Genomic DNA, 10,914 nt, shown 5'->3' with positions numbered 1-10,914 from the left:
TACATAGAAATCAGAATTATAATGGGATGGACAATCCTTACTTTGATATTCAATGATATATTTTTATACTTGGTGATGTTATCTGATTCTCATGACTATTGCTGTTTGTTCATTCATTCTGTGAACTATGGCTTCATCCATACACACATAGGCTTGATCAACAACTAATGTTGCTAAAGATCAGTACTGCAAGATATTATCATGTGCCATGCCTCAGCTAACCTTGCTTAATCTAGCATGGTTTGTTTTGGTCTGTTACCAAATACGATTGTTTCCCCACCCTGTTTTCCCCTTGTGTTTGGCAAGTAGAAGGAGCCCCATGAAGATTTTACTCAGAGATCATCAAGGTGTTGCTAGCTGTTGACTCTTAGCATTTAAAAGTAGGACACTGTAGAATTCATGCCCATTAAAGTAATTTTACCATATGTAAGATCCAAAATACACAATCTTTCTCCACTACATCATTCCTCTGTTTGCAATACATCTTAACATTAAGGATGGGGAAAGAATATCTCAAAACACAGTTGTCCAGAAGAGTTTATGGAGTAGTAGTCTGATATTTACATTAACAAAGCTTTCTGGGTGGAATGAAATAGTCCTGCCTTGTTTGCATTTTTGCTAGAAAACTGTGAGCTGGAATTGACTGCTGGAAGTTGGAAAGTTGCCAGCACAGAACAACAACAACACTCCTCCCACTCCCCAGTTTCATTCCCCCCTTGATGGCACAACATTCCCCACTTTCTACTAAATGTATCATTTGTAGCCCCCTCATTCGACTTACTTTTGACTGAGTTTTTGAGAGTCAAATGTCTGGTTGTCCAGATTGCTTGTCCCCTGAGGAACTATCAGCTTTATGAGAACCACCGTGCTTTTTGTTGGCGCATGTTTAAGCACATCCATCACTTCATCTTCCCTCCCAGCACTCCCTCCCCTTGCCTCACCCTCACCCTACTAAGAAGTGTTGTCCACATGCATATAAACCTGATGTTACTGATGCCTGCAGTTGTTGTTGGGAGCCTGGAAGAAGGGGAGAAAGTCTGCCTGCTCAGATGAGGCTGTGCTTGGCGTGGGAAGCACTTGTTAAATTATGCTTACAGGACAGCCGTGGTAACCAGAGAACATGAGGCCAAGATACCCCCTCTCCAGCAGGGACAGAAAGTATGAGAATTTATAAGGGGTGGCAGGGGATTTCTAGAAAATTTTTCTTCCTTCTCCCTTACATGTTTTAAGAGCTTTCTCTGTCTCAGTATCTCCCTTGAGAGACCAAAGCAGAAGCCTCTTTGGTTGTGAATACCTGACAAGTTTTTAATGTGAAAAGAATTCACTAAATTTAGTTGCTGGAAAGGAGCGGAAGTGGGAAGAGAAAGAAAAGGGAATGATGGAGAGGGTAACCCAAGCCATCCACTTTCCTTTAGTCAGAATTGGTTCATTTGTTCTTTTCTCCTCTGTCTTGAAAGCTTTTAAACCTAGGCACCATAATCTATACCCAAATAAGCAATGTTGCCAAAAGGAAAGAGAAGAGGCACACACACTCACCTGAAAGAGAACACGCTGAATCAAGGCTCTTCAAAGCTGTTATAGGTATTAAATTCTGACTCTTCAGGCAGATGTACTGAGGAGAGGTGGCAGGGAGGTGGGATGGCAGAGGGAAAGGAAGGGAGACCTGCGTAGAGGAGTAAATTTGCTGAGTTCTCAGAAATTGGGACTGGGTTTCAAGCAGACCAAAAGGGGTCTCAGCATTCATTTCCAAAGCTTTGAATGGCTGTTGATGCAGAGGCATAAGAAATTATCTAATAGTGACCTGATCTTTCTGATACTGACACTTGTTTCTATTAGGACAGAGGTGCCATTTCTGCAGGAGGAGAAAATTTCATTTACAGAGGCATTTTTTTTTTCACATACTATCTTGCATTTCACAAGTAAGAATAGTCACGTGTGTGTGCGCGCACACACACACATTTATACCAAGGATTTCTGTTAGAGTTCTCCCTTTATGCCTTACACCTTAGATGAAGAAGATCCTTCTCTGCCAGTACTAATTTACTCTTTAGTGGTTTGACTTGTCCTGGCTCCTGAGGACTCACTGACATCTGTATGTAAACCTACCACAATTTTTTCCTTATTTTAAAGAGAAAGGCTTTAAACCTAGATTTGCTTAGCTGGAAATCCCATTGAACTCAGTGAGGCTTAGTTGTGAGTAAAATTGTCATGCTCCCCAACTGTTCCCAATTTGGCAGGGACAGTGCCAACCAATCTTCTGTCCTCTCACTCTTCAGGTGCTTTTAAAATGTCCTTGTTCTCTTTCTTTCTCCCATCTTCTTTCTCCTCAAATTACTTCATTTGAAGCAAACTGAATTCAGTTAATTTAGGTCTAAAACACATTGCAGAAATAATCCAGTTTGCGGTGGCTTTAACTGCGCAGGCTCAATGTTAGGGAATTCTGGGAACTGTAGTTTTGTGAGACATTTAGCCTTCTCTGCAGAGAGCTCTGGTGCCAGAATAAACTCAGGAGCTATGCAGACTGCCCCTGAACGGATGGCCTGCAGCTGCCTCCATCTTCACCAGATTGGGACCGGGGCAACCACATGCTGTGGAAAGGATGCTGTAGCCACTGGCGCTGTGGCGTTATGGAGCTCCTTTGGAGCTATGTCATCTAAACGCAGTGCCAGCCATAATGCCACGTGGCATGTGGTGCAGTGTGTGGAATCACACCACTTTGGGGGCGGAGTCAGGATATTTGTTGTGTGGATGCCACACCCTGACTCTGCCCCCAGGCTGGCCTTAATGGCTGTCTGCACAGCCCCCCAGTTCCCAGGATTCCTTAGTACTGAGCCAGGGAAGTTAAAGCAGTCTTAAACAGGATTAGTTCTGCAGTGTGTTTCGGACCTTAGAAATGGTGAAAGAGGACAAGAGGGGGCAGAGTCTTGTCTTTCTTAGTTTTGATGAGGCAAAAGCAAACTACAGCAGCTTCTCCTAGCTTGTGTGCTTTTCCTCAATATTGTCTTTACCACACTCTGATATTGCTTGGCCACACATATTATGGTTTTCACCTGTGTGATGTTGTGGGATACTGGTAGTCAAGATCAATCTGACTGGTTTTATAACAGAATATTTGTAACTCCAATACATTCAGGAACATCTATTCTCTCAATAGGTAGCTATATGGTGGTGGAAAGGAAGACTATATCCTCAGCAAGATGTAGAGCCATCTTGCCAAATGTACCAGTAGTCTTGAAATCACAGTGAACTCTCTCCCCCAGCCTTTTAAGAGCTCTTACAATCATATTGCATTTTAAGTGTTAAGAATCATCATGAAGAATAAAAAGTATCAGCAGCAATATTACTTTTACAAATTGAAGTGTTGCCTTTTTATATTTTACTGAAATAATTTTTGGCATGTCGATCTTGAACACAGGCCCATTTGGTTGTTCATACTGGGGTTAGGGCATCTTTAGCCCTCCAGGTGCTGCCAAACTACAACTCCCCTCACTCCTGATCAGTGGATATACCAGTTAGGATTCTTGGAAGTTGGTTCAGTCACATCTGCAGGGCCATAGCCGCTCTGATAGCCTTTAGGGCTGAAGGGCGGGGTATAAATACCATAAATAGATAATAATAAATATGTTCACCACTCCTGGTTGATATGAAGGTGACAAAGATCACTATCTATCAGTGTAACACAGGACTGAGATAGGGCTGCCCAGGTTTTTGAAAGAGGAATAAGGGACACTTGAAATTTATAATGTGCAGGATTGATTATTAGGAAGGAGTGATAATAAAATGAATTAGGTTTTAAGGAACTATAGGACAGTTGTTTTAAAACTACCTGTACATATACTGAGTTCTTCCTTCTCAAAACTGGGTGTTGCCAGTGCTAGTGCCTGTAGGTTATCAGGTAGAATTCAAAGACATGTCTGTGTTAATCTGAAAAATCAGTATGCAAAGGGATCTTCCAGCATCTTTGAGACTAACTGAAAGAACGATGCTGGCAGCATGAGCTCTCGTAGACTTGAATCTATTTCCTCAGATGCATGCTGGTTATCAGGAATTACTGTGTATATTTCCCCCTCCTTTAGGAATCTTTCCTATCAATTAGCAAATCAGTGGTGGGCCAACATGGAAAAAAGCTAATTTGACAACTTTGTAACCTTACTGCCAGCTAACTCAAGGCTGGTTGAGACATGTATTGTTATTGTTATTCTGTGCCTTCAAGTCACTTCTGACTTATGGCAACCCTAAAGCAAAATCATCATGGAATTTTCTTGGGAAGCTGCTTCAGAGGCGATTTTCTGTTGCAGTCCTCTGGGGTTGAGAAAGTGTTTCCATGGCCAAGCCTGGATTCAACCTTGGCCTCCAGAATCATACATTTAAATTACTTCACCACATTGTCTGTATAGCCCAGTTGCAAATAACCATATCATGCCTCCAAACCAAACTGGAGTCCATGGTCTGCATGGATATATATGCATGACTGCAATCACTAGAAAGCATTTCTCTTAAAAAAAACAACAAGACAAAATATTTTTAAATATATGGGTTTTCTCAAATGAAAGTAGACATGACCAGGATCATTAATGGATGGGATCAAGTGTATATGGGCCCAGAACTGATAAAGAGTCATCATGGATCCCAACTAGTGGGATTCCTGCTAGTGTGTATATATGTAAACTATGATCTGTTCACACTCATAACAGAAATTAGTGGTACAACCCACAGGTGTACATTTCTTAAATATATATAATTAAATATACTACATCTTGTGGCTGCTTGTAGTTGTACTTCTTGTAACAGCATGGACATACTTACAGAAGAAGGTCTGGGATGCCTCTTGGGGTCTGCAAATAGAATGTAGTATCTCTTGTGCAATTAGGAGTTGCATGAACATTGTACTACAATAGGATCCTGGCCTAGATTTTTTATCACACCATTGTCCTACCTCATGCCCTGAATTTTATCTGGGCTTCAGACACCCTCTATTTGTAACCCCTTTCCCCACTTGTTTTTACCATATTTTCCCCATCTCTCTCTCTCTCTCTCTCTCTTCTCTCTTTCTCTCTCTTCTCTCTCTTTACCCGTCAAAATCCTGTTAAGAAAAAAAAGATGGAATAGTTGCACAATGTCTTCTAATTGCTACCATGAAGAACCTTCCATCAGAAAATGCTTTAGGAATAACTTCCTGATGAATGTCTTTCTCTTGTAATCTCAGATGTTTTAAACTTCTGGCTGTAGTGAGATAAAGGAAACCACTCTGCACATTCTCAAGGTCAGTATCTTCTCTCTCTCTCTCTCTCTCTCTCTTTCTCTCTCTCTCAATATCCTGAAGCAAAATGGGACATAGAAAATCCACTGACAACCTTTTATCCCAAAAATAAATAAAATAAGCTGCCTCTGAAAGTGCATTTGAACAAGACTTCATTATATTTGGAAAAAAATATGTCTGAAATCTTTTGTTTTATTGGTTAATGGAGTTCCAGATACTGTAATTTTTGGAGTAGACTCACATACATGCATATTGCAATGACATTTGGATGCCACTTTATTCTAGTTTACTGTCCAGAGTCTGTCCACAGCCCTGTCTTTTTGGCATATGGCTGTCGAAATAAGTGAACACAAAATAGAAATAGGGAGTTACCAAGGATGTTCCATCCCTAAAGTTCTTGATGTATACTTGTGCATTTAGTAGACCCAGATTAAAAAGGATTTCATTTCAGGGAGGCTGAACATTTCAACAAACATCAGATACCATCCACATAGCTATTTGTTAGCAACTATAGAAGCTTGTGATTGGAAACATTAACTGAAGATTGTCTTCAGAGAAGGGGATATTTTATTCATGTGAACACCATATTTGGAGACAGAAGATGACATTGCTGCCTCTGCCTACGTGAATAAGAAAAAGCGAAGGTGGTCTGGAAAGAAGTTATCTAAATGGATGTGAAGTCAATCCTGAGAAGATCAGTTTGTGAGATAAGGGTTCAAAAGGGCACTTAAAAGAAAAGTCCTGAAAACCCTAACTAGTTGTTTCTACCTCTGTTGCTCCCTAGTGGCAGATAAGCACTTGTCCAGATGCAGTTGGGCCCTTCAGCAAAGTCCTACTGCCTTTTCTTTGCTCACCAGCACTGATATGCCTATGGCAAGATAAGTGCTTAAGCAACATTGTTTAATTATAGTGATGTAAACTGTATTCATTCATCACCCTACTTGTTCAACCTGTATGCAGAAATTATCATACAAAGAGCAGGTTTAGACTTAGAAGATAAAGGAGTGAAGATAGGAGGACGAAACATCAACAGTCTACAAAATGTGGATGACACCATACTACTAGCAGTATGGTGGCTGCGGCTTCCCTTCAGCAGAAAAAAGGCCGCTGCCAGCCTGGACCAGAAGAGAAGGTATGTACCGGGCCAATGAAAGAATGAGAAGAGATCTTAAAGAGTAAAGATATACATCTGAGGACGAAAGTTACAATCATTGAAGCCATTGTATTCCCCTTCATCATGTACAGATGTGACAGCTAGACAGTGAAGAAAGCAATTAAGGAGAAAATCAATTAATTTGAGATGGGATGCTGGAGAAGAGTGCTTAGGATACTGTGGATAGCCAAAAAAGACAAACAAATGTGTTTGTTTGAACAGATCGGGTCTGAATTCTCCTGGATACCAAGATAACAAAGCTGAGGCTGTCATATTTTGGCCTTGTCATGAGAAGGCATGACTCATTAGAAAATACAGTAATGCTAGAGGACAGGGGGTCTTGGAGATGTCTCATCCACAAGGTCGCCATGAGTTGGGGTCAACTGTACGGCAGTTAACAATAACAACAAGCCTTGAGTCCCATTATTGGGAGAAAGGTGGGATGATGATGATGATGATGATGATGATGATGATGATGATATGATAATAATAGATTGATCTCTAGGTGTTGCTTATGGCACAGTCCTAGGCATATTTACTCAGAAGTAAATTCCACTTTGATGGACTTTTCTCCAAGTAATGGTATTTAATCTTGTGGCCGTACATGCTATTGATTCTTGTGAGCCCATGTTTTTGGAAATCACAAGAGGGAAAGCAGTTTTGAGGGGTAATGAGGAGCAGAACTGTCTTAGCAAGCAAAGAGTTAAGGACTCATTCCTTTCCTTCTCACTATTACTCCACTACTCCAACTTTTTCATGCTCCCCTAAGCTTGCTTCTTTCTTTCCTTCCTTCTCTCCCTCCCTCGCTTTGTACTATTACTTCACTTTGCCAAATTTTCATGCTCTGCCAAGCAAAGTTATTTCCTTCCTTCCTTTCCTTTTCTTCCCTACCACTATTACTCCACTACTCCAAATTTTCATGCTTCCCCAAGCTATCTATTTATCTAGCTAGCTAGCCTGCTTGCTTCCCTGCCTGCCTGCTTGCCTCCCTTTTCCCTTCCTTCCCTCCCCCTCAGATGTCAAAACTCTGTTACTTGCATTTATGTGTAGTGTGTAGTTATCCCCTTTGGCATTCTTAACTTTCCCTTAACCTTTTGAAAACAATGTTTGTTGCTTCAACAGAATTATATAAAATCTTGTTTCTGCTGATTGTGTGGCTGCACTGGAGAGGCCCCCATTGAAGGGGTGATAAACCTGGTAACACTAGTGTGCGGACTAAAAAGAACAATAAGAAACCCCAGAGATAGAAACAAATTAATTTCTCCCAAGAGATAAAAGAGTAGTGGGGAGGCCAGGAAGGAGAGCCAGAGAGTTGACCAATTGAGAGAAGGGCTGTATTCTTACCAACAGAAGCAACATTACTTCTGAACTGATAAGAGAGGTGTGAGAAAGGAGCGGAGAGAAAAAGAATGGAGATGATAAAAGTGCCTGGCACTGAGTGCACTTCTAAAAGACAAATAATCAACTGAAACTGTCAATTAATCTTTTTTATGGCTTTTATGATTTTTTCTTTCTTATAATTTTATCTCTGAGTTAAGTGAATGTGCTGCTGGTGAAGCAAACTGAACTGACAACTCTGAACCATAAAAACCCCATTTCCACCAGCAGGAAAGGCATGGAAATGGGCAGGAGAAAGTATTCCTCCTCTCCCACTGACCCTCAATAGACCTGCCTTGGGCATGATGGGCCCCAAATAGCTTCCACTGTAACTTTAAATCAACAAAACTAAGCTGCCTGGGTCCTGCACAAGGAGAAAGGTGGGAAATTAATTAAGTAATCAATGCATAATCTGCCTCAGTCACTAAAGAGGTTTACAACTGTATTCTGTCTGCCCTTTAAAAGGACTCTAGAACAAATTGGGTTACCAAAGACGCCACATTCATAATTTTGACTTATGACCAGCCCTCATTTATTTATGCATTAAATTTATTTTCTGCCCTTCTTTCAGGTGGTGTTAAGATGGTATATACAGTTTTCTTGCACATCTTGCACATTGCCTCACAACAAACCTATGAAGCAGGTTAGGCTCAGAGGGTTTGAGACAGTTGGGATAAATTCCCCATCTAGCTTCCTTGTCTTATGTCCTTCTGTACTCCTGGATGGTCTCCACTGGTGGCATCAGGGATGCGGATGTGTCCTTTCTTACCTTCCTTCAGCAAACATCTGGGGAGGTAGGGAATCCTGCCCACACCACACATCAATGAAAACAACAACTGTCCTTCTCATGTGTTTGGCTTGATGTGGATGTGAGGGTGGGGACAAGTTCTACTGAGTTGTGCACTCCAATTGTAGAGTAGTCTGACATTTACTAGGGCTTTTGGCCAGTCAGGATGAGCTCTATATGTTCTAAAGAGGGACTTCTTCTTGCCACTGTCTGGCAAGCTGGTAATGGTGAGGAGAAGAGCCAAATGACCATAGCAGTAGTTGAAGAGGGAGAATTGGGGTGCTTCTGACAGAGCACCCAGAAACCATACACTGGGCTTCCTGCACAGGTCAGTTTGTCCTAGGTTCCTAGAGCTATTGCTTATTGCATTCTCTCTTTTCCCTGGTGATATACTGAGAGGACACTACTAGAGCTTGGCATAGCACTTTGGTTGTTCTCTTCTGGCTGAGGCACCATCCACATTCTTTAGAACTAACACAGAGACTGTCAAATATATCCCTGTGGTGGCACAAGGTGCTGCTAGGAGGCAGTAGAAGGGGAAATGGGGTTGAACTGAAAGTGGCTGAGTTAAGGGCTTCAGGGGGAAAATGGCTTTATGGTGGTCTGAGCCACTGGCCTTTGTTTTCTGTTCTCTAATGAGGCCTGAAAAATTATACCTCAAATAGGTACAGCCCAGCACTTGCAGCAGATTCCTCTCTCCCCAAAAGCCAATTTCCTGGGACAGATTTACAACCTCATCAATAGTTTTCACCCAGTGAAGAAACTGGGGTGTAATGTGAACTTCTGCAAGTAACTGCAAGTTCAACACATGCTGATTTTATTGGCATCAATATTTGTTGGCATCAGGTTCAGAATTAAACAGCCTGATTATTCATCTTCCCTTGAGTGACTGAGGCTGATTGAGTTCCTGGCATTCCTAGTCATTTGGTACAATCTTAGCCTTTCCATGTGATGTTGGGAAACATTATTCCTTCTTCATGAGAAAATTGTGAATAAAAACAAGGGTAGTGTGGGTGGATGGCAAGGTGCTTACCCAGTTATCAATACTATGGAGAAAGTGAATAAAGAGATTTGTTTATCTCCACCCCTCTCATAATATTAAAACTAGGATATATCGTTGTAACCTGAGAAACAGCCGTTAGGGGCAATGTACACAATAAACTTACCACAGTTTTATGCAGACACGCCAGCTGCCAAAAACAGTTTCCCTGTGGCATGTGATCTTTTTCTCTAACCAAAATGCTCTGAACCACTTACTGGATAAATGAATTTACCACAACCTCATACTACACTTGATCTTAGCCAAAAGGCCGAGAAGCAATGAAAGCACATAATGATTGTATAGCCATTTGAACTAATAGTAGTGATCAAGGAAAGTAATAGTGCCACTCTATTATGCTTTGGTCAAGCCTCACCTGGAATACTGTGTCCAGTTCTGGGCACCACAATTCAAAAAGGAGGGTGACATAAATGGTGAAGGGTCTGGAAACCATGCCCTATGAGGAAAGACTTAGGGAGCTGGATATGTTTAGCCTGAAGAAGAGATGGTTAAGAGGTGATATGATAGCCCTGTTTGGGTATTTGAAAGGGTGTCATATGGAGGATGGAGCAAACCTGTTTTCTGCTGCTGCAGAGAATAGGACATGGAGCAATGGATGCAAACTACAGGAAAAGATATTCCACCTAAACATTAGGAGGAACGTCCTGACAGTGAGAGCCATTTGACAGAAGAACACACTCCCTTGGAGTGTGGTGGAGTCTCCTTCTTTGGAGGTTTTTAAACAGAGGCTGGATGGCCATCTGTCAGGGATGCTTTGATTTTGAGTTCCTGCATGGCAGGGGGGTTGGACTGGATGGCCCTTGTGGTCTCTTCCAGCTCTATGATTCTAGTGAGCATACAGACATTCACAGTGGCCATCAGAAATGTTGGTCACAAATGTGGTGATTCACAGCATGAGAGTCAAACTCATTGTCCTGTGAGAAAAAATGCTTGTAAATGTTTCACAATGGGTGAGAATCACTCGCCACAAAGATATCGAATCCCAGTGCAAGTATAGAGCATTCATTCCCTTTTATCATCTAGGTACATTTCTAGAGAAGTACTCTGACTTTATCACAGATTAATAGTTGTTGCTATGTTTTGACACTGTGTTTTTGAAAAAGTAAAATGTTATGATTTTGTATTTATTTTGTGCTTCATGGGGTGGCTTTGCATGTTCAGTTTTCCACTGTTGGGCAGATTTAATTTTCAGCTCTCTCTTAGCTAACAAAGCCTATCACAGTAAATCTCCTTTTTATACTTGCCCAGCCACCTTTACTTCTCATCCTCTGTCTAGC

At 41.4% G+C, this 10,914-nt stretch overlaps 1 pseudogene; it reads right to left on the bottom strand.

Moving 5' to 3' along the window:
- Positions 1-9,734: 9,734 nt before the first annotated feature.
- Positions 9,735-9,899, bottom strand: LOC121924510 (annotated as a pseudogene).
- Between the last annotated feature and the right edge of the window lie 1,015 nt (positions 9,900-10,914).

The sequence above is a fragment of the Sceloporus undulatus genome, chromosome 2 (assembly GCF_019175285.1).
Source record: "Sceloporus undulatus isolate JIND9_A2432 ecotype Alabama chromosome 2, SceUnd_v1.1, whole genome shotgun sequence".
NCBI classification, from domain to species: Eukaryota; Metazoa; Chordata; class Lepidosauria; order Squamata; family Phrynosomatidae; genus Sceloporus; species Sceloporus undulatus.
This window is presented reverse-complemented; position numbering and strand designations above follow the sequence as displayed.